Source organism: Haliotis rubra, unplaced genomic scaffold (assembly GCF_003918875.1).
Source record: "Haliotis rubra isolate DU_JTF1 unplaced genomic scaffold, ASM391887v1 Scf1043, whole genome shotgun sequence".
NCBI classification, from domain to species: domain Eukaryota; kingdom Metazoa; phylum Mollusca; class Gastropoda; order Lepetellida; family Haliotidae; genus Haliotis; species Haliotis rubra.
The window spans coordinates 7,399-33,492 of NW_025764941.1; the positions used below are offsets into that span (position 1 = coordinate 7,399).

General features: G+C 40.6%; 1 long non-coding RNA gene across 2 annotated transcripts; it reads left to right on the forward strand.

The window, feature by feature from the left end:
- The first annotated feature begins 11,197 nt into the window (after window positions 1-11,197).
- Window positions 11,198-15,538, forward strand: LOC124275032. 2 transcript variants are annotated; one of them, XR_006898193.1, is made up of 5 exons: window positions 11,198-11,784; window positions 12,025-12,082; window positions 12,400-13,248; window positions 14,547-14,664; window positions 15,385-15,538. It is a non-coding gene; the product is annotated as an uncharacterized LOC124275032 (long non-coding RNA). The 2 variants fall into 2 exon arrangements; XR_006898190.1 differs by having other exon boundaries at window positions 11,198-12,082.
- Window positions 15,539-26,094: the final 10,556 nt, after the last annotated feature.

Genomic DNA, 26,094 nt, shown 5'->3' on the forward strand with positions numbered 1-26,094 from the left:
CTAACATTGAACTTACACAGACATGTATTTGATGACCCAAGCTCCGTGCAGCTCGGAGCATCTAACATTGAACTTACACAAGCATGTGTTTGATGACCCAAGCTCCGTGCAGCTCGGAGCATCTAACATTGAACTTACACAGACATGTGTTTGATGACCCAAGCTCAGTGCAGCTCGGAGCATCTAACATTGAACTTGCACAGGCATGTGTTTGATGACCAAGCTCAGTGCAGCTCGGAGCATCTAACATTGAACTTACACAGGCATGTGTTTGATGACCCAAGCTCAGTGCAGCTCGGAGCATCTAACATTGAACTTACACTGGCATGTGTTTGATGACCAAGCTCCGTGCAGCTTTGAGCATCTAACATTGAACTTACACAGACATGTGTTTGATGACCCAAGCTCCGTGCAGCTCGTAGCATCTAACATTGAACTTACACAGGCATGTGTTTGATGACCAAGCTCCGTGCAGCTCGGAGCATCTAACATTGAACTTACACAGGCATATCTTTGATGACCCAAGCTCCGTGCAGCTCGGAGCATCTAACATTGAACTTACACAGGCATGTGTTTGATGACCCAAGCTCCGTGCAGCTCGGAGCATCTAACATTGAACTTGCACAGGCATGTGTTTGATGACCAAGCTCCGTGCAGCTCGGAGCATCTAACATTGAACTTACACAGGCATGTGTTTGATGACCCAAGCTCAGTGCAGCTCGGAGCATCTAACATTGAACTTACACTGGCATGTGTTTGATGACCAAGCTCCGTGCAGCTTTGAGCATCTAACATTGAACTTACACAGACATGTGTTTGATGACCCAAGCTCCGTGCAGCTCGGAGCATCTAACATTGAACTTACACAGGCATGTGTTTGATGACCAAGCTCAGTGCAGCTCGGAGCATCTAACATTGAACTTACACAGGCATATGTTTGATGACCCAAGCTCCGTGCAGCTTTGAGCATCTAACATTGAACTTACACAGACATGTGTTTGATGACCCAAGCTCCGTGCAGCTTTGAGCATCTAACATTGAACTTACACAGACATGTCTTTGATGACCCAAGCTCCGTGTAGCTGGTAGCATCTAACATTGAACTTACACAGGCATGTGTTTGATGACCCAAGCTCCGTGCAGCTCGGAGCATCTAACATTGAACTTACACAGGCATGTGTTTGATGACCAAGCTCCGTGCAGCTCGGAGCATCTAACATTGAACTTACACAGGCATATGTTTGATGACCCAAGCTCAGTGCAGCTCGGAGCATCTAACATTGAACTTACACAGACATGTATTTGATGACCCAAGGTCCGTGCAGCTCGTAGCATCTAACATTGAACTTACACAGACATGTATTTGATGACCCAAGCTCCGTGCAGCTCGGAGCATCTAACATTGAACTTACACAAGCATGTGTTTGATGACCCAAGCTCCGTGCAGCTCGGAGCATCTAACATTGAACTTACACAGGCATATGTTTGATGACCCAAGCTCAGTGCAGCTCGAGCATCTAACATTGAACTTATACAGGCATGTGTTTGATGACCAAGCTACGTGCAGCTCGGAGCATCTAACATTGAACTTACACATGGCATATGTTTGATGGACCAAGCTCGAAGTGCAGCTCGGAGCATCTAACATTGAACTTACACAGACATGTATTTGATGACCCAAGGTCCGTGCAGCTCGTAGCATCTAACATTGAACTTACACAGACATGTATTTGATGACCCAAGCTCCGTGCAGCTCGGAGCATCTAACATTGAACTTACACAAGCATGTGTTTGATGACCCAAGCTCCGTGCAGCTCGGAGCATCTAACATTGAACTTACACAGGCATATGTTTGATGACCCAAGCTCCGTGCAGCTCGGAGCATCTAACATTGAACTTACACAGGCATGTGTTTGATGACCAAGCTCCGTGCAGCTCGGAGCATCTAACATTGAACTTACACAGGCATATGTTTGATGACCCAAGCTCAGTGCAGCTCGGAGCATCTAACATTGAACTTACACAGACATGTATTTGATGACCCAAGGCCCGTGCAGCTTTGAGCATCTAACATTGAACTTACACAGACATGTATTTGATGACCCAAGCTCCGTGCAGCTCGGAGCATCTAACATTGAACTTACACAAGCATGTGTTTGATGACCCAAGCTCCGTGCAGCTCGGAGCATCTAACATTGAACTTACACAGACATGTGTTTGATGACCCAAGCTCCGTGCAGCTCGGAGCATCTAACATTGAACTTGCACAGGCATGTGTTTGATGACCAAGCTCAGTGCAGCTCGGAGCATCTAACATTGAACTTACACAGGCATGTGTTTGATGACCCAAGCTCCAGTGCAGCTCGGAGCATCTAACATTGAACTTACACTGGCATGTGTTTGATGACCAAGCCCGTGCAGCTTTGGAGCATCTAACATTGAACTTACACAGACATGTGTTTGATGACCCAAGCTCCGTGCAGCTCACGCATCTAACATTGAACTTACACAGGCATGTGTTTGATACCGCTCAGTGCAGCTCGGCATCTAACATTGAACTTACACAGGCATATCTTTGATGACCCAAGCTCCATTGCAGCTCGGAGCATCTAACATTGAACTTACACAGGCATGTGTTTGATATTAAGCTCCGTGCAGCTCGGAAGCATCTAACATTGAACTTGCACAGGCATGTGTTTGATGACCAAGCTCAGTGCAGCTCGGAGCATCTAACATTGAACTTACAGGTATGTGTTTGATAACCCGGCTCAGTGCAGCTCGGAGCATCTAACATTGAACTTACACAGGCATGTGTTTGATGACCAAGCTCCGTGCAGCTTTGAGCATCTAACATTGAACTTACAGACATGTGTTTGATGACCCAAGCTCAGTGCAGCTCGGAAGCATCTAACATTGAACTTACACAGGCATGTGTTTGATGACCAAGCTCAGTGCAGCTCGGAGCATCTAACATTGAACTTACACAGGCATATGTTTGATGACCCAAGCTCCGTGCAGCTCGGAGCATCTAACATTGAACTTATTAGACATGTGTTTGATGACCCAAGCCCGTGCAGCTTTGAGCATCTAACATTGAACTTACACAGACATGTGTTTGATGATTAAGCTCCGTGTAGCTGGTAGCATCTAACATTGAACTTACACAGGCATGTGTTTGATGACCCAAGCTCCGGTGCAGCTCGGACATCTAACATTGAACTTTACAGGCATGTGTTTGATGACCTGCTCCGTGCAGCTCGGGCATCTAACATTGAACTTACACAGGCATATGTTTGATGACCCAAGCTCAGTGCAGCTCGGAGCATCTAACATTGAACTTACACAGACATGTATTTGATGACCCAAAGGTCCGTGCAGCTCGTAGCATCTAACATTGAACTTACACACACATGTATTTGATGACCCAAGCCCGTGCAGCTCGGAGCATCTAACATTGAACTTACTGCTGCATGTGTTTGATGACCCCGCCCGGTGCAGCTCAGGAGCATCTAATTGAACTTACACAGGCATATGTTTGATGACCCAAGCTCAGTGCAGCTCGGGCATCTAACATTGAACTTACACTGGCATGTGTTTGATGACCAAGCTCCGGCATTGCAGCTTTGAGCATCTAACATTGAACTTACACAGACATGTGTTTGATGACCCAAGCTCCGTGCAGCTCGGAGCATCTAACATTGAACTTACACAGGCGTGTCGTTTGATGATAAGCTCAGTGCAGCTCGGAGCATCTAACATTGAACTTACACAGGCATATGTTTGATGACCCAAGCTCCGTGCAGCTCGGAACATCTAACATTGAACTTGCACAGGCATGTGTTTGATGACCAAGCTCAGTGCAGCTCGGAGCATCTAACATTGAACTTACACAGGCATGTGTTTGATGACCCAAGCTCAGTGCAGCTCGGAGCATCTAACATTGAACTTACACTGGCATGTGTTTGATGACCAAGCTCCGTGCAGCTTTGAGCATCTAACATTGAACTTACTACAGACATGTGTTTGATGACCTAAGCTCCGTGCAGCTCGGAGCATCTAAACGTGAACTTACACAGGCATGTGTTTGATGACCAAGCTCAGTGCAGCTCGGAGCATCTAACATTGAACTTACAGGCATATGTTTGATGACCCAAGCTCCAGTGCAGCTCGGAGCATCTAACATTGAACTTACACAGACATGTATTTGATGACCCAAGGTCCGTGCAGCTGGTAGCATCTAACATTGAACTTACACAGACATGTATTTGATGACCCAAGCTCCGTGCAGCTCGGAGCATCTAACATTGAACTTACACAGGCATGTGTTTGATGACCCAAGCTCCGTGCAGCTCGGAGCATCTAACATTGAACTTGCACAGGCATATGTTTGATGACCCAAGCTCAGTGCAGCTCGGAGCATCTAACATTGAACTTACACTGGCATGTGTTTGATGACCAAGCTCCGTGCAGCTTTGAGCATCTAACATTGAACTTACACAGACATGTGTTTGATGACCCAAGCTCCGTGCAGCTCGGAGCATCTAACATTGAACTTGCACAGGCATATGTTTGATGACCAAGCTCAGTGCAGCTCTCGCATCTAACATTGAACTTTACACAGGCATATGTTTGATGACCCAAGCTCCGTGCAGCTCGGAGCATCTAACATTGAACTTACACACGCATGTGTTTTGATTGACCCAAGCCGTGCAGCTCGGAGCATCTAACATTGAACTTGCACATGCATGTGTTTGATGACCAAGCTCAGTGCAGCTCGGAGCATCTAACATTGAACTTACACAGGCATGTGTTTGATGACCCAAGCTCAGTGCAGCTCGGAGCATCTAACATTGAACTTACAGGCATGTGTTTGATGACCAAGCTCCGTGCAGCTTTGAGCATCTAACATTGAACTTACACAGACATGTGTTTGATGACCCAAGCTCCGTGCAGCTCGGAGCATCTAACATTGAACTTACACAGGCATGTGTTTGATGACCAAGCTTCAGTGCAGCTCGGAGCATCTAACATTGAACTTACACAGGCATATGTTTGATGACCCAAGCTCCGTGCAGCTCGGGCATCTAACATTGAACTTACACAGGCATGTGTTTGATGACCTTAGTTCCGTGCAGCTTTGAGCATCTAACATTGAACTTTACAGACATGTCTTTGATGACCCAAGCTCCGTGTAGCTGGTAGCATCTAACATTGAACTTACAGGCATGTGTTTGATGACCCAAGCTCGTGCAGCTCGGAGCATCTAACATTGAACTTACACAGGCATGTGTGTTTGATGACCAAGCTCAGTGCAGCTCGGGCATCTAACATTGAACTTACACAGGCATATGTTTGATGACCCAAGCTCAGTGCAGCTCGGAGCATCTAACATTGAACTTACACAGACATGTATTTGATGACCCAAGGTCCGTGCAGCTGGTAGCATCTAACATTGAACTTACACAGACATGTATTTGATGACCCAAGCTCCGTGCAGCTCGAGCATCTAACATTGAACTTACACACAAGCATGTGTTTTGACCCAAGCTCCGTGCAGCCTGCAGCATCTAACATTGAACTTACACAGGCATATGTTTGATGACCCAAGCTCAGTGCAGCTCGGAGCATCTAACATTGAACTTACACTGGCATGTGTTTCTTGACCAAGCTCAGTGCAGCTCGGAGCATCTAACATTGAACTTACACAGACATGTGTTTGATGACCCAAGCTCCGTGCAGCTCGGGCATCTAACATTGAACTGACACAGGCATGTGTTTGATGACCCAAGCCCGTGCAGCTCAGCATCTAACATTGAACTTACACAGGCATGTGTTTGATGACCCAAGCTCCGTGCAGCTCGGAGCATCTAACATTGAACTTACACAAGACATGTGTTTGATGACCAAGCTCCGTGCAGCTCGGAGCATCTAACATTGAACTTTACACAGGCATCTGTTTGATGACCCAAGCTCCGTGCAGCTCGGAGCATCTAACATTGAACTTGCACAGGCATGTGTTTGATGACCCAAAGCTCCGTGCAGCTCGGGCATCTAACATTGAACTCTTACACTGGCGTATGTTTTTTGAAAGCTCCAGTGCAGCTCGGAGCATCTAACATTGAACTTACACAGGCATATGTTTGATGACGCAAGCTCAGTGCAGCTCGGAGCATCTAACATTGAACTTACACAGGCATGTGTTTGATGACCCAAGCTCAGTGCAGCTCGGAGCATCTAACATTGAACTGACACAGACATGTGTTTGATGACCAAGCTCAGTGCAGCTCGGAGCATCTAACATTGCACTTGCACAGGCATGTGTTTGATGACCCAAGCTCCGTGCAACTGGTCTCATCAACATTCAATGACAGTGTCGAGAGTTTGTCGATTCGTGGATCTAAATGTTCTTAATGGCTGTGGAGGGGTAGTCTAGTCGTCGAAGCGTTTGCTCATCACGCCGAAAACCAGGGTTCGATTCCCCACATGGGCACAATGTTTGAAGCCTATAATAATACTGGAATATTGCTAAAGCGACGTAAAACTAGACTCACTTACTCTCTCGTATCACATGTATACATGGTTTGAGTACAGTGTTATATCCTAGGACAAAACATGGGCTGGAAGTCATCTGACTATAGGTATTAGTGTTCAGCTGACGACATTCAAGGTCAACCAGCTCTAATTATTACAATTCTTTTGCCATTCCAGTCAACATACAAGGTCAACCAGCTTTAATTATGACAATTCGTTTGCCATTCCAGTCAACATACAAGGTCAACCAGCTTTAATTATTACAATTCGTTTACCATTCCAGTCAACATACAAGGTCAACCAGCTTTAAATATTACAGTTTGTTTGCCATTCCAGTCAACATACGTGGTCAACCAGCTTTAATTAGTACAATTCGTTTGCCATTCCAGTCAACATACGCGGTCACTGGATTTAAGTATTAGAATTCGTTATCATACACGGTCAACCAGCTTTAATTATTGCAACTCGTTTGCCATTCCAATCAACATACGTGGTCAATCGGATTTAATTATTAGAATTTGTTTGCCATCCCAGTCAACATACATAGTCAACCGGTATAGTATATAGTTGCCAAACCAGTCAACAAACATCGTCAACCGGTATAGTATATAGTTGCCAACCCAGTCAACATACATAGTCAACCGGTATAGTATATAGTTGCCAACCCAGTCAACATACATAGTCAACCGGTATAGTATATAGTTGCCATCCCAGTCAACATACATAGTCAACCGGTATAGTATATAGTTGCCAACCCAGTCAACATACATAGTCAACAGGTATAGTATACAGTTACTATCCCAGTCAACAAACATAGTCAACCGGTATAGTATATAGTTGCCATCCCAGTCAACATACATAGTCAACCGGTATAGTATATAGTTGCCAACCCAATCAACATACATAGTCAACAGGTATAGTATATAGTAGCCATCCCAGTCAACATACATAGTCAACCAGTATAGTATATAGTTGCCAACCCAGTCAACATACATAGTCAACCGGTATAGTATATAGTTGCCAACCAAATCAAAGTACATAGTCAACCGGTATAGTATATAGTTGCCAACCCAATCAACATACATAGTCAACTGGTATAGTATATAGTTGCCAATCCAATCAACATACATAGTCAACCGGTATAGTATATAGTTGCCAACCCAATCAACATACATAGTCAACCGGTATAGTATATAGTTGCCAACCCAATCAACATACATAGTCAAACGGTATAGAATATAGTTGCCAACCCAGTCAACATACATAGGCAACCGGTATAGTATATAGTTGCCAACCCAGTCAACATACATAGTCAACCGGTATAGTATATAGTTGCCATCCCAGTCAACATACATAGTCAACCGGTATAGTATATAGTTGCCAACCCAATCAACATACATAGTCAACCGGTATAGTATATAGTTGCCAACCCAATCAACATACATGGTCAACCGGTTATAGTATATAGTTGCCAACCCAATCAACATACATATAGTCAACGGTATAGTATATAGTTGCTAACCCAATCAACATACATAGTCAACCGGTTTGCAGCATATAGTTGCCAACCAAATCAACATAAATAGTCAACCGGTATAGTGTATAGTTGCCATCCCAGTCAACATACATAGTCAACCAGTATAGTATATAGTTGCCATCCCAGTCAACAAACATAGTCAACCGGTATAGTATATAGTTGCCATCCCAGTCAACATACATAGTCAACGGGTATAGTATATAGTTGCCATCCCAGTCAACATACATAGGCAACCGGTATAGTATATAGTTGCCATCCCAGTCAACAAACATAGTCAACCGGTATAGTATATAGTTGCCAACCCAGTCAACATACATAGTCAACGGTATAGTATATAGTTGCCAACCCAGTCAACATACATAGTCAACCCGGTATAGTATATAGTTGCCATCCCAGTCAACATACATAGTCAAGCGGTATAGTGTATATTGCATAACCCAGTCAACATACATAGTCAACCCGGTATAGTATATAGTTGCCATCCCAGTCAACATACATATAGTCCAACGGGTATAGTATATAGTTGCCAACCCAGTCAACATACATAGTCAACCGGTATAGTATATAGTTGCCAACCCAGTCAACATACATAGTCAACCGGTATAGTATATAGTTGCCATCCCAGTCAACATACATAGTCAACCGGTATAGTATATAGTTGCCAACCCAATCAACATACATAGTGAACCGGTATAGTATATAGTTGCCATCCCAGTCAACATACATAGTCAACCGGTATAGTATATAGTTGCCATCCCAGTCAACATACATAGTCAACCGGTATAGTCTACAGTTGCCAACCCAGTCAACATACATAGTCAAGCGGTATAGTATATAGTTGCCATCCCAGTCAACATACATAGTCAACCGGTATAGTATACAGTTGCCAACCCAGTCAACATACATAGTCAACCGGTATAGTATATAGTTGCCATCCCAGTCAACATACATAGTCAACCGGTATAGTATATAGTTGCCAACCCAGTCAACATACATAGTCAACCGGTATAGTGTATAGTTGCCAACCCAGTCAACAAATTGTCAACCGGTATAGTATATAGTTGCCAACCCAGTCAACATACATAGTCAACCGGTATAGTATATAGTTGCCAACCCAGTCAACATACATAGTCAACCGGTATAGTATATAGTTGCCATCCCAGTCAACATACATAGTCAACCGGTATAGTATATAGTTGCCAACCCAGTCAACATACATAGTCAACCGGTATAGTATATAGTTACTATCCCAGTCAACAAACATAGTCAACCGGTATAGTATATAGTTGCCATCCCAGTCAACATACATAGTCAACCGGTATAGTATATAGTTGCCAACCCAATCAACATACATAGACAACCGGTATAGTATATAGTTGCCAACCCAATCAACATACATAGTCAACCGGTATAGTATATAGTTGCCAACCCAGTCAACATACATAGTCAACCGGTATAGTATATAGTTGCCAACCAAATCAAAGTACATAGTCAACCGGTATAGTATATAGTTGCCAACCCAATCAACATACATAGTCAACTGGTATAGTATATAGTAGCCAATCCAATCAACATACATAGTCAACCGGTATAGTATATAGTTGCCAACCCAATCAACATACATAGTCAACCGGTATAGTATATAGTTGCCAACCCAATCAACATACATAGTCAAACGGTATAGAATATAGTTGCCAACCCAGTCAACATACATAGGCAACCGGTATAGTATATAGTTGCCAACCCAGTCAACATACATAGTCAACCGGTATAGTATATAGTTGCCATCCCAGTCAACATACATAGTCAACCGGTATAGTATATAGTTTCCAACCCAGTCAACATACATAGTCAACCGGTATAGTATATAGTTGCCAACCCAATCAACATACATGGTCAACCGGTATAGTATATAGTTGCCAACCCAATCAACATACATAGTCAACCGGTATAGTATATAGTTGCCAACCCAATCAACATACATAGTCAACCGGTATAGTATATAGTTGCCAACCAAATCAACATAAATAGTCAACCGGTATAGTGTATAGTTGCCATCCCAGTCAACATACATAGTCAACCGGTATAGTATATAGTTGCCATCCCAGTCAACAAACATAGTCAACCGGTATAGTATATAGTTGCCATCCCAGTCAACATACATAGTCAACCGGTATAGTATATAGTTGCCATCCCAGTCAACATACATAGTCAACCGGTATAGTATATAGTTGCCATCCCAGTCAACAAACATAGTCAACCGGTACAGTATATAGTTGCCAACCCAGTCAACAAACATAGTCAACCGGTATAGTATATAGTTGCCAACCCAGTCAACATACATAGTCAACCGGTATAGTATATAGCTGCCAACCCAGTCAACATACATAGTCAACCAGTATAGTATATAGTTGCCATCCCAGTCAACATACATAGTCAACCGGTATAGTATATAGTTGCCAACCCAGTCAACATACATAGTCAACCTGTATAGTATATAGTTGCCATCCCAGTCAACATACATAGTCAACCGGTATAGTATATAGTTGCCATCCCAGTCAACATACATAGTCAACCGGTATAGTATATAGTTGCCATCCCAATCAACATACATAGTCAACCGGTATAGTATATAGTTGCCAACCCAATCAACATACATAGTCAACCGGTATAGTATATAGTTGCCAACCCAATCAACATACATAGTCAACCGGTATAGTATATAGTTGCCATCCCAGTCAACATACATAGTCAACCGGTATAGTATATAGTTGCCAACCCAGTCAACAAACATAGTCAACGGGTATAGTATATAGTTGCCAACCCAGTCAACATACATAGTCAACGGGTATAGTATATAGTTGCCAACCCAGTCAACATACATAGTCAACCGGTATAGTATATAGTTGCCAACCCAGTCAACATACATAGTCAACCGGTATAGTATATAGTTGCCAACCCAATCAACAGACATAGTCAACCGGTATAGTATATAGTTGCCAACCCAATCAACATACATAGTCAACCGGTATAGTATATAGTTGCCAACCCAATCAACATACATAGTCAACCGGTATAGTATATAGTTGCCATCCCAGTCAACATACATAGTCAACCGGTATAGTATATAGTTGCCATCCCAGTCAACAAACAAATCAATGTCCGTTAACTTTACGTATTTCAGCCACCAACTCGAGCAACCCAGGAACGCTGGACTTACTAATATGTTTTACCCAAGGGACACGTGATTGAAGACAGCAGGATTTATTTGTAGTATTCGACACATAGCTAGAGATATGTTACTTACACAGAGCCTTTTTATTAGACATGATCAGTGTTGTAGCTGGACGTCGATTTCGGATCACAAGGTCCGTGGCTCGAATCCCATCACGGGACTCGGAAATGCTATGGCTGATACAGTGTGTTCACCGACAAAGTAACAACGAGACTTTTATCATTAATGAACCCTGTGTAGAGCTGGTACGGGATGTTATTATTTACGCTGAGAAAAATATTTCCTTCTGTCGCCAAAAGATATTGATCACATATCAGCTTCCTCGTATTAGAAACACAGCTATGTCCGTCATGAACATTGGGACGGTTTAGTTTCAGACGGGTTGTGTGAGTGTCAGTATTTATTGTGGTGTTACTTGAAGGCCGTCGCCTGATACAGCAAGTATAAACACCTCTCTCTATGTAATATTTTCGTCAGTGTGGTAAGAATTGTGAATTACATTAGCATATGTTTTTAGTGAATTGATTAAACATCTCCAAAGCATATAGTATCGTTCTAATATTTAAACCATAAAACAATTCATATCTGAACTGTATATACTTTGTATAATGATGTACTGCGTCAATGGGTCATCATTCTTGTGTACGGCATGTGTTTTGCCCTGTTTACTTCTATAAAATATGTTTGTGTTTATTGAAAGAACGTATGTTGTATTTCTCAGAGCCCTATGGACCTGTTGATGTTGTTCTCCTTTGGTTGCCTGGCCATTTGTTCAGCAGGTGAGGGTGTTAAAGGTTTATAAAATAATAATGAGCACAGTCTCTTGTTTGATACAACACTTTTAAGCATGTCTTCAATACACAGCAGATGTGTTTGAAGAGAAAATGTTGACTTGTGTCTGAAGCAAATATGATGTATTGACCAATCTTTATATGCAGCCATGGTCATCTCCGCTGGGATATGTACACTTTGTTATTTTATGCACTAAATGGTCAATATTATATAGTCCAAAATGTAAAATGTTGATCATGGACAATGTTGAAACATACGAAACCTCTGGGATAACTAACGGGTATTTGTTCCATTCCGTTTACAGCCACACAGTGCCGTGACCACCAGCACTGCTCAGACTGTGACATAACGATAGGAGACTGCATCACCGACTGTGACCGTGGATACTACAACAAGAAATGCAGGTCTGCGTGCAGCAAGAACTGTAGAAGTAAAACGTGCATAACTTCAAACAGTGGTAGATGAAACTGCACAGACGGCTGTGTCCTAGGATACCAAGGTCATGGCTGCAACATACCATGTGACAGTCCAGAAGGTAATTGTACAGCATGTCCAGGTGGTTGTGATGGAGGATATTGTCAGGTGGGGTCATACTGTGTGTCTGGATATGTACACTCCTACTACGGGACTGGCTGTAAGTCGTGCTCTAGTCGATGTAAGTCCTGCAACGGGATCACTGGAGTGTGTCGAGAGTGCCAGCTCAATTATTTTGGACACGACTGTGAATATTCTTGTGAAAACTGCGTCAGTGGGAGATGTAATGACACAGGTTGGTGTACAGGCGGATGTGAAGAAGGATGGTACGGGGTGAACTGTTCCAGCCAGTGTAACTCTAAGTGTTTGAATACAAGATGTACGAATACAGGTGATTGTACTGACGGTTGTATTCCTGGATATTTTGGAAGAGGATGCGAATCCTGCCCAGTTGGATGTTGGAATAACACGTGTCTGACAAGCACCGGATCCTGTACACGGGGATGCAGCCGAGGATTGTATGGACAATATTGTAACAACACTTGTGATGCGTGCCTGGATGGGGAGTGTCTTCAGATGACAGGCACGTGCATCAAAGGCTGTCACGTGACTGGACGTGGATGTAATTCTACCTGCAGGAACTGTTCCATTGCTGATTGCACTGCTCAATCATGTGAAGGTAAACAGATTTGAGTACAGGTCGATAAACTCGTAATATTTTTATTTCGTCGGCAGTTGAAAAACATTTGACGTCAACATAGCTGTCTAATTAAGAGGTACCATCTGCTTGAGTGGCCTTTTAAAAGTGAAGAAGCAATTGAAGGTACGAATGGCTAAAAAGACCGATAATCGGAAATATCGTCGATATCGTACATATTCATTTGTGATAGAATAAACTATTAATTTGCGCACACAATACACAAAATTAGATTTTAATCACGGACTGCTTCTATGTGTTCAGACGATGCATTGTTAGTAAAACATGCATAAACATGTCACAAATGATCAGTAGTGTGAAATATATTCATTTCTTTCAGACATTTTTGTCATTTTTGCCCAAAGTTACTTTTCCGATGTTTATCGATATCGACCTACTATCAAAGTCTATGATCTATATCGATAGCGTGTTCTAATGGAAGGCCAGTTACTGTATGGATGATGACTTCGATACAAGTATCGATTCAAAATAAAGATTAATAAATCAATAATTGTCATCCAGAAAATGTCATGCCTTTCATGTATGAGTATATTTTCTTGTCTGATCATATATTCCTTAGAATTATGAAACTATTCTAAAACGTCGCACAATGAAAAGTATGAAAGACGTTGTAATCCATGAAGTATGTTGCCTTTTAAGGAGTTTCTATTTACCTTTTCTTGTTGAGTTGATATATATATATACTGTGAATAAAAAGTTAAGCGCCACCCAGTATATTTTGCCAAAATAGGTTGTCTCAAATGAAATCTTTCAGAAACAAACAACTATCATAATTTGGTTTAGTACTTTTAGTTTAAAAACAAAACCATTATGGAAATTATCTTTTAATTAAAACAGGATGTATGCGCTTTTTGGAAAACGTGCATTTTGTTTTCCTCAAACAGGTTAGCTTCTTTTGAAAAATGAAAATCAGAAATGACTGTTATATGGTCACATGATTGTCATTTTTGACAAGTGAAACCTAAGCTTAATTGTGTTGTATAAGCAGAATAGGAATAGCTATTTTGCTTTAAAAAGCAGTGCCATCATATCTTTAACAATATTTCCTCTAATATTAAATTCAATTGATTATTATATCCCTAAATCAGGTACCAGATGAACTTTTTCTAAATTTGGATTGGTCTTCCCAATTATTTTAGCCTAGCATTTCCACAGCTTCATATCTTAGTTTTGAAATAGGCTGGCGCTTAACTTTAAAGAATCGGTATACATGAGAATTAAGAAATTTAAAACTCATTGCTATTTCCTTTCGTTGACAGGTTGGCGTGGTGAACGCTACAACAGAGATTTCAAACTGTGGGCAGTATCGGGGATGTTTGGTTTCATCATCAGCATGTTAATTTGCATCATATTCCTAAAGCGTAAGAAATCTAAAAGGTGACTTCACGAGTGTTTACTATCCTCACTTCACTGTGGTTAGATCTAAAATGGAGACCAATTTCTAAATATTTTGACGTCACTAAATCTATAATAGAGACCGACTTCTAAATAGTATGACTTGCCCAAATCTAATATAGACCTCATTCTAAATATTGTGACTTCACTGTCGCTAAACAGAGACCAATTTCAATACGCCATCACCAGGGAACAATCAAAGCATAAAAGACACCATAGCTCTGTGTTGGTAAAAGTCGATTGGTGTTAGCAGAAGGGGTCACGTGCTAACTCCCCCTTATGGATGTATGGTGTGGTGTAGATGACATGTTGTTAAGATACGTATTTTCGTCCTCACGTGTATAGTTTTCGTTTCGCACAAGGGCGCTTGAGTAGTCGAGTGGTTATAGCGTTCGCTCGTCACGCCGAAGATCAAGGTTCGATTCCCCACATGGGTACATGTGAAGCCCATTTCAGGTGTCCCCACCGTGATATTGCTAATAATACTAAAAGCGACATAAAACTAAACTCCCTAACTCACTTTATTAGCGCTTGTTGCATTTTTTGCGGATAATTGAGCCTGGTTCTTCTTTACCATTTACTCTAAAATTCACTTTAACTGACGTCGAGGACAAATACATGGTTGTTTTCTTGGAAATCCAGAAATCATCATAAACCAAGTGGTTCTGATAAAACGCTTCATCATGCGTTAATATTTTACAGGGAAGTGACGATCACGAGTCAACAAGAACTCAACGTCAGAAGGTTCAGGCAGCTACATGACTCGGATCACACACACAGCGAGATCAACAACGAAGACACGAGCCCGTTATAGTCGAACCATACACAGAACCAGACCAACATGTATGTTAGGGCTGGCTATATATATATATATATATATACATACATACATACATACATACATACATACATACATACATACATACATACATACATACATACATACATACATACATACATACATACATATATATATATATATAGACCATAGAGATCGATAACTGTTATCCAAATTTCGATCAATTATTGATAAATATCGGAGACGTAACTACCAGCAAAAATACAAAAGTCAGGAATATATTTCACATCACTGGTGAGTGGTGACATGTTTTTGTATGGATTATTAAGAAAACAGTGTCACGAACATAACTTGGAAGCAGGCCTTGAATAAAGTCCTAGATATTGACACTGTGTGAGAAAAGTAAACTATTTTCTATCACAAAAGTTAATGTCCGGTATTATCGATAACATATATTTCATATCGATGATCATTAATTATTTTCCCATAGAGGATTTTCCGATTATCAATTGTTTTGGTCAGAACTAATATATCTCATTTAGAGATTACAATAAAACAAGGGAAAGAGGGACATATATTTTCTAGAAGGTTCTCATGATGAAATTACATCAAGACCCAACCGTGCTTCTATCTAGCTTGCACAGTAAACCATGGTTATAACGGCCATGTTTATAACGAACATACGGATATAACGAAGAAGCGGATATAACGAAGATACGGACATAACGAAGAAGCGGATATAACGAACATACGGATAAAACGAACAAGCGGATATAACGAACATGCGGATATAACGAACAGGCGGACATAACGAACATACGGATATAACGAACATACACATATAACGAGCATAAAGATATAACGAACAAGCGGATATAACGAACATGCGGATATAACGGACATACAGATATAACGAACAAGCAAATATAACGAACATAAAGATATAACGAGCATACGGATATAACGAACAAGCGGACATATAGAACATACGGATATAACGAACAAGCGGACATAACGAACAAGCGGACATAACGAACATACGGATATATCGAACATACAGTTATAACGAACATAAAGATGTAACGAACAAGCGGATATAACGAATAAGCGGATATAAGAACATACTGATATAACGAACAATACGGATTTAACGAACATGCGGACATAACGAACACGCGGATATAACGAGTGAGTGAGTTAAAATTTAACATCGCATCGGCAATATTACAGCCATATATCGATGAAAACAAGGTAATCAATGTAAATAGCTGTCGACAAAGGACAGTAAAACCAACTTGACTATCACAGATATGTACTTAAAACTAGTAATTAAAATACTGTAACTATAGAGGGCGATACAATATACAAAGAGGCTATAGATCGCCGACAACTGAAGGTAGATCACCTACTAGCGTCCATGGGGACTTATAGTGCCTTTGCTACCTGCATGGACCCTAGTTGGATTTACACCATCCCTTTAGTCGCTGGCGATTGCAGGAAAAGTTTAGCCGAATTTTAAAGGAACAAATATACTACGTTTAAAAATCGGGTAAGCAAAAACTTAACATTGAAACTTTTGAGACTTACGTACCCTCTCAAGAGGACTATAACTTTACGATACTTCAACCCCCTTCGAGGATACAGCCATTTTAACAATCGCAGTCGCTAATTTATACTACCATGTTTAAAATACCATTTATCTTTTTTACAAATCAGTTAACAAATCTAATTCTTTTAAAAATGCAATAATTAAATGAAAACTGATGACCTCTTCAAATCTGGACTGACAGGATATAACGAACACGCGGATACAACGAACATACAGATATAACGAACAAGCGGATATACCGAACAAACGGATAAAATGAACATACAAATATAACGAACATGCGGATATAAAGAACATACGGATATAACAAACATGCGCATATAACGTACATGCGCATATAACGAATAAACAGATATAATGAACAAGGGGATATAACGAACATGCGGATATAACCTACATGCGCATATAACGAACATGCGGATATAACGTACATGTGGATATAACGTACATGCGGATATAACGGACAGTTGGATATAACGTCCATGTGAATATAACGAACAAACGGATATAAAGAACATACAAATATAACGAACATGCGGATATAACGTACATGTGGATATAACGTACATGCGGATATAACGAACATGCGGATATAACGTACATGCGGATATAACGAACATGTGGATATAACGTACATGTGGATATAACGTACATGTGGATATAACGTACATGTGGATATAACGTACATGTGGATATAACGTACATGCGGATATAACGGACAGTTGGATATAACGTCCATGTGAATATAATGAACAAACGGATATAAAGAACATACAAATATAACGAACATGCGGATATAACGAACATGCGGATATAACGTACATGCGGATATAACGAACATGTGGATATAACGTACATGTGGATATAACGTACATGCGGATATAACGGACAGTTGGATATAACGTCCATGTGAATATAACGAACAAACGGATATAAAGAACATACAAATATAACGAACATGCGGATATAACGAACATGCGGATATAACGTACATGCGGATATAACGAACATGTGGATATAACGTACATGTGGATATAACGTACATGTGGATATAACGTACATGTGGATATAACGTACATGCGGATATAACGTACATGTGGATATAACGTACATGCGGATATAACGAACATGCGGATATAACGTACATATGGATATAGCGTACATGCGGATATAACGGACAGTTGGATATAACGTCCATGTGAATATAACGAACAAACGGATATTGAGAACATACAAATATAACGAACATGCGGATATAACGAGCATACAGATATGACGAACATACAGTTATAATGAACAAGCGGATATAACAAACATGCGGATATAACGTACATGCGCATATAACCTACATGCGCATATAACGAATATACAGGTATAATGAACAAGGGGATATAACAAACATGCGGATATAACGAACAAACGGATATAACGTACATGCGGATATAACGAACAAGCGGATGTAACGTACATGCGGATATAACGAACAAGCGGATATAACGTACATGCGGATATAACGAACAAGCGGATATAACGTACATGCGGATATAACGAACAAGCGGATATAACGTACATGCGGATATAACGAACAAACGGATATAACGTACATGCGGATATAACGAACAAGCGGATATAACGAATAAACAGATATAATGAACATGGGTTTATAACGTACATGTGGATATAACCTACATGCGGATATAACGGACAAGCGGATATAACGTACATGTGAATATAACGAACAAACGGATATAAAGGACATACAAATATAAAGAACATGCGGATATAACGTACATATAGATATAACGAACATACGGATATAACGAGCATACAGATATACCGAACATACAGTTATAATGAACAAGCGGATATAACAAACATGTGGATATAACGAACATGTGATATAACGAACAAGCGGATATAACGTACATGCGGATATAATGAACATACGGATATAACGTACATGCAGATACAACGAACATACGGATATAACAAACATACAGATATAACGAACATGTGATATAACGAACAAGCGGATATAACGTACATGCGGATATAACGAACATACGGATGTAACGAACATACAGATATAATGAACAATTGGATATACCGAAGATACAGATATAACCAAGAAGCGGATATAACGTACATGCTGATATAACGAACTTACGGATGTAACGAACATACGGATATAAGGAACAAACGGATTTCAGGAACAAGCGCATATTACAGACATACGGATATATCGAGCTGACGATTTGTCCTAGCTACTTGCGTTTAATTTAATCGAAAACTGAATCTCAAACTGAAATTAGTGATCCCTTTTAGTTCGTTTTAAGCCAAGTTTCTGCCTTTTACGCCAACCTGTGCCGTCCATCCGGTGTTCATTTATTTCAGCTTTGGCAACTGACCCTGGATAATTGATACTGACCAGTACACAGCAGCGTATTTTCTGGGAACATGAACCTCCCAAAAAGGAAAGTGTTTTGGAGTCTTGGAGCAACTTGCCATTTTCTGGACCTTTAAGAGTGAGTAGTCTTGTCTCATCTGTTTGCCGAAAGTCGCATGTATACCGACTTAAAGAGTTGAAAAATAACGCGATGATAAAAATCCCGCGAAATCGGAGTTCAAACGATTCACTAAAAAAACAGCTGGGGTGAAAAGTGGTTTCAACAGCTGTGCTGGGCACATAGCGCATGCGCAGTGAATAGGTTCGAGCCTCTCGAGCACTCCAATAAACCATATGCCAATAAACACTCAAAGAGCCCTGGGCCTAGATTTTCAAAGCTCTCATAGCGCTAAGATAGTCGTAAGTTAGTGTTAATGAATGGCACTTACGACTATCTTAGCGCTAAGAGAGCTTTGAAAATCCAGGCCCTGATCGTATCAGCAAATGAACCAGCCACTGAAAACCTTCGTTACACCCGCTCTGACGGTGTCGGCCCGGGAAAGCGACGGACGTTTATCCAACGGAAGTTTTGTTATATTTAGTGTCATGAAAGAACCAACATACATATGGGTTAATTCGCCCATGTTAGCATGTCGGTGGTTCACCTACCAAAACCCCGTTACTGTTATAACTCAAAATGTAGCATCCCAGTAATAGTCTTCATCACTGTACATTTGGGGGCCGGCGGTCTGTTGTTATACGTCAATGAATGCTTAACGATGTAAGTTGTCTGTGCACTGTATTTTCAATTCCACCTCCACATGATCCATCCATGTGACTTATTGGTGAACAGTCTGTGGCTCAAACATTTATTGTTATTTATATATTAAATTTCTACCATGACTACAGTATCAGACGACGACACACACTTCTTTGTTTTCTTGTGTATTGAGAGTCCCGCGAAATTCAGTGTTAACTGTAGCTTGACCGTTCCCGTGAAAGCGAAACCTAAATTGAGGAGGTTTAGTCCTGGTTTGGCTTTCCCGGGCTATAACCGCTCTGACTGGGTTCGGTATCCCGGGTGCTTCGTTTCGAGGGTAGTAAACCCAAGTACAAAATATTGTACTTTTGATTTGCGACTGTACGCTTAAACTTTTGTTTATTTGTTTTTTTTCATAACCAGCAATGTATATTATACGTCATGAATAAATGATAATTGTGTTTTAATTATGCTAATTTGATTGGTTAATTTAAAGCTTTAATTAAGTATTGGATTACATATACAAGTCAAAGTGAGAATGGAATTTTGTATGATGTATATACGTATTAGATTAGTTTAGCTGGAAAAAAAATTGATTGCTGGGCACTAAAAGATAAAGGTTTATTGTTTTTCTTATGGTTTTGGACAGGTGTGGATGGATCCGTCAATGTTCAGTGTTTTCTAATTGACTTGAAACAGAGATGTATTGACACTGGATTTCGGACCTTTGTAAATATTCCAAACTTGAGATGTAGAGACAAATTAAAATACATTTAAAAAGAATATTATCTCAGTATCTTCAAAGTAAAAGCTTATTGCATTGCATTGTGTAAGTGCTGTTGCTCCAACCATGACCTAATGTTTGAGGATGGAAATCTCAAACTTGACCGAAAATATCATCTTTGCCCATTCGTGTGTTAGACCAAACTTGCATAGTCACGATATGGCTGAAATACGAGGGCTGTTCAATAAGTAATGGCAACTATAGTGTAAAAACATACTCCATTAACATACAAAGTTGAGATTGTCACATTCCTTCGAAGTACAGTACTCCCTTCCTCTCTCTATGCATAATTTGAGGTGGTCGAGCCACTTATGAAAGGCATTACGGTATTCGTCTTTTGGTTTGTCTCTGAGTTCTGAAATCACGGCTTTTGAAAGGTCTTGTATCCGTAAAAATGTCCTGTCAGACAGTCGTTCTTTCAATATTAGGAAGAGCCAGAAGTCACACGGTGCTAGGTCGGGACTATAGGGAGGGTGAGGCACAGTGGTCATTCCTTGGCTGTGTATATACTCTGTAACGGCCTTTGTCTTGTGGGGACACGCATTATCATGGTGGAGCAGGACGCGACGTGTTCCCGTCTCAGTACGCTTGTTTTCCATAGCTTCAACCATCTTGGGGAGGACAGAGTTGCAGTCGTAAGTGCAAGTATTGTTCAATACTCTTCACAGGCAGGACATCAACAATTACTGGCCCTTCATATTTGAAATAAATGGAAAAAGTCTCTTCCTGCTCTGAAATCCTTGCTTGGTCACCACTGGACGCTGATTTTCCTAACCCATCCCCATCATGTTAGAACACTTGTTGGGGATACCATAAAGAAAATCCAAGTCTCGTCACCAGTGACAATGTCTGTGAGCCGCTTTGGTCCATTTGGTTCAAACATATTTAATATGCAGCGAGCACACCAAAGCCTTCGTTATTTCTGTTCAGGGGTCAGCAGCACATGAGGTACCGAAAGAGCACAAATCTCCCTAACTTCAAATGGTCATGAAGGATTGAGTGGGTGCTGCCAAGTGATATGCCCAATGATAACCTAATTTCACGCACATTTGAATGTGGATCTTCATCAATGCATTTCTGGACAATTGTCATTACCTCCTCGTTCATAACTGAGTCTGGACGTCCTGAGCGGTGTTCATCATGAAATGAGATCTTCCCATGATTAAAATCACTCAACCATCTAGCAACGGTCCTGTATGATGGAGCTTGGTCCCCACACACATTAATCAAATCTACATGGATTTTGGTCTCATCCTCAGAAAACTGTGATCTCATGAAAACATAGAAGCGAGGGTTCTCCTCGCTGAACTCCATCTTTTTTAAACACAGTTATTACATCATCACATTGTGACGTCATAACAACTTTTCATATTGGATATGACGTCACAAAAGTTAGTCAGCTGATTAGAACTCATCTGAGGCTTTCCATAGACGCTAAATGTGCAGGGGTTATATTTGGTTATGGTGTTGCCATTACTTGTTGAACAGCCATCGTACTGCTGCTGTGACTTTAAATTTTAACTCGTTTACTATAATACGATAGGCGGTTCACCATCATCATAAAGGGATATTTGTCGTTGCTGTCGATTCATATTAAAGAAACTCCCAAGAGGCAAACAAATGGTAAATATGTGAAATCAATACACGTTATGTTTTACATGAACGGTGGTGCGATCTTTTCTTCTTGTTCTTTTCCACGAGGAGTAGAAGAGCACTCGTGGTAGTTTTCGGTGACGTAATCCAATAATGTTGAAAACTCTGATTTATACAGTGCTTTGCAAATGTGCAAATAGGTGTTAGAAGAATGTGTTTTCGTTAATTACAATGTCACATTAAATAACTATTAGTTGTTATAGTTCACAAAAGTTTAAAGTGCTGGATATGGATTTGAACTTTCACCTTTAACTTAGACTACGTATTCTCTCTTGTTAAGAGTCGGCTGGGGGAGTTGCCTCCCCTTTGTTTTGCTTCCGGTTTGGTCGATAGGATGTTGTAAGGAATGAGAAGATGGTCGTGTGGCCTGGTTTTTGCTAGAATTCTGTGTAATAAAGGATTGCTGCTGAGATTTAACACTCATCTGTCTGGCAACATCGATGTTTCAAGACCGACACCCGAGAGGCCTCGTCTTCATTGAACTTTAAACAGGTGTCAACAATCTTCAAACAGAACATCTGTTTCTTTTTATTTGGTGAGTTAATATCTTAGATTTGTATACGAATATTTTAGATTTGTCCTCCAATAGTCCAATTTGTATGATCCCGGCCAGGTTTTGGTATTGACACTACAATTGCATTACGCCACGAAGGAGGAAAAAGACCAGACGTCCATATTTTGTCAAATATATCTAAAAGTGTCTCCAGACATGATTCAAGTGTTCCAGTAGCTGATAATGAATAGTGTCATCACCCGCTGCAGTACCATGAGCTTGGTCAAGAGCAGTGGGGAGCCCATGTAATGAAAACACTTCATTATAGTCTTCACCGTTATTGGAATCAAAATTAACTTTAGTCTTCACCTGTTGTTTCTGATATCTCTGAAATTCAGGGACATAATTTGCCGATGAAGAATTTTTGGCAAGAGTTTCGCCAATTTTATTTGCAATGTCAGATTTGATAGTTACTAATTTGTCACCATCTTTGAGATGGTGAACAGCAGATTTTGAGCCTTTGCCTTTTATTCGCTGTACCATGTTCAACACCTTAGACATTGGCGTGCGTGAATTACTTTTTGAGACAGTTTCTCCAAGATTGGCGCTTGTTTTGCTTATAGGTACGTGGTGCCTTGGCACTAGAAATTTTAACATTGTTAAAGTTGTGAACAGTGGGATAGCTGCGAAAATATTTTTCTGCTTTCTACCTACGTTTTCTTGCTTGTTTGCATTCGTCAGTAAACCATGGTTTACGAATATGAGGAGTTGCAGATGACTTAGGAATTGTTTGATCAGCAATTTCATTCAGTTGTGTTGAAAACAGCTGGATGGGATCTGGTACATTATTGAAGTGGTCAGGTGTTAATTGTTCAACACATAATTGTTAATATACAGGCCAGTTTGCCTTCGTGAAATTCCACCGTGATGAAGGTGGATTATCATCTGGTTTTATAGCTTTCAGGAAAGTAGGGAAGTGATCACTTCCACAAAGGTCATCATGTACAGACCATTTAAATTCATTGTAAATGTTCGACTCTGTGAGGGCTAGATCAAGTGCAGAATACGTTTCAGTGGCTGGATGCAAATAAGTGTTGGAATCATCATTGAAAACACATAAACTATTATCAGAAATAAACTCTTCAATAACTTTCCCGTTATTGTTTGTATTTGTACTACCCAATAAAGGGTTGTGTCCGTTCAAGTCGCCCATGATGATGCAGGGCTTTGGGAGCTGATCATACAAACTTTGAAGGTCAGATTGTCGAAGAACTGATGAAGGCGGTACATATAAAGAGCACAATGTCAGAGCAATGTGCAAAGTAAATCGGATAGCAACAGCTTGAAGATTAGGATTCAGCTGAACTGCGCTGTGAATCATGTCCTGTCTGACCAGGATACTAGATCCTCCAGTCGCTTTGTCCCGTTGGGGAGAAAATGAATTGTAACAACTGTATTGTTGTAAGTTAAAAACATCAGTATGATTTAAGATATGTCTCCTGGAGACACAATGTTGACGGTTTAAAGTCCTGTATCAACAAAAGTCTGTTTAGCAGTCAATAGATTTAGTGGAAGGTCGCGTCACCTCAGCATAAGTTGACTTACCTCTCAAATAAGTGTTGCCAGATGGTGTACCTGAAACTGCCAACTTCCTTGCTTCTGAAAAGCTTATATTCTTTTCAGTTTTGATGCGTTGGACAGTCATTTCGAATTGCCACACCAGACACTCTTTAGATGAAGACATGTGAGAGCCAGAACAATTAACACACTTAAGTTCAGAGGAACAAGAGCTGCTATCGTGATCTTTGCCAGCACAACTATAACAAGAAGCATGGTTTTTACAAGTGTTCTGCCCATGGCCAAATTTCTTACTGTTAAAACATCTCAGAGGATTTGGAACATACATGTCAAGTTTCATGGAGAAGCATCCTAATTTAATTGAGTGAGGTAAACAGGGTACATCAAAAGTAAGCAAATAAGTATTCGAGAGTGAATGAATACCGTCCTTCTTAAAGCTGAAACGTTTAGCCTCGACCACTCCTTGCATAAGTAACTGACTAACAATGTCATCAGTTGACAGATCAGCAAGACTCCTATCTCGGTTTCGGATGATTCCTTTGCTAAAATTTAGAGACTTGTGAGCATAGCATTTTACAGAGATATTTGCAAATGATTTTGCTTCCAGAAGATTAGCCGCTTGCTCTCTCTTAAGACATTCTATGGGAATTGAACCCGATCTAGTTTTGGTAACATTTTTGACAGTCCCAGCAATTCCTTGAATTGCTTTTTCTAGTAGAAAGGGAGAACAAGAAGTTACGTTCGGAATAACATAGTCTGGTAATGGAATCATCCTCATCGTCAGTATCATCAATGTGATCACGTTTTTGCTTTCTGGGGTTTTGGTTTGCCATGGTGGTATATTGTGTTTCATCCTCCTGGATCCCCACCCACAATGGAGTGTCAACAAGGACGATGCCTAATGCCAGTGGGCCTACAACAGGCGGCACCAAGGATACCAAGAGGGTATACTCAAGCAGTAGCGTTACAGATAATGTAACACAAGATTGGCATAAACTCTAGGCAATTTATATTATAAACTAATTTGGAAATTACGTTCAGCTTGATAAATAAATTGGGCCAAGACCTAAACTGAATCATCGATTTCGGAATTAAACAATTATATGCAAATACAAAAAAATACACAGGGCTTGGCATGACCAACCGATTGATTGAACCGGGCCCATTCAACCACCCGTCTACAGGTGAAGTAAGGGCCGAAGTGGTGTGTTGGGCAAAGGAACGAGTAGTATACATAATGATAGTCCGGGATCAAGTCCAACAAAAGCCTCTGCAAAGCCTTATTTCACAAATAAAGCTTTTGTTAGGCCCTTCGGACTCGCCACCATTGTATCTACTACTTTTGAACCC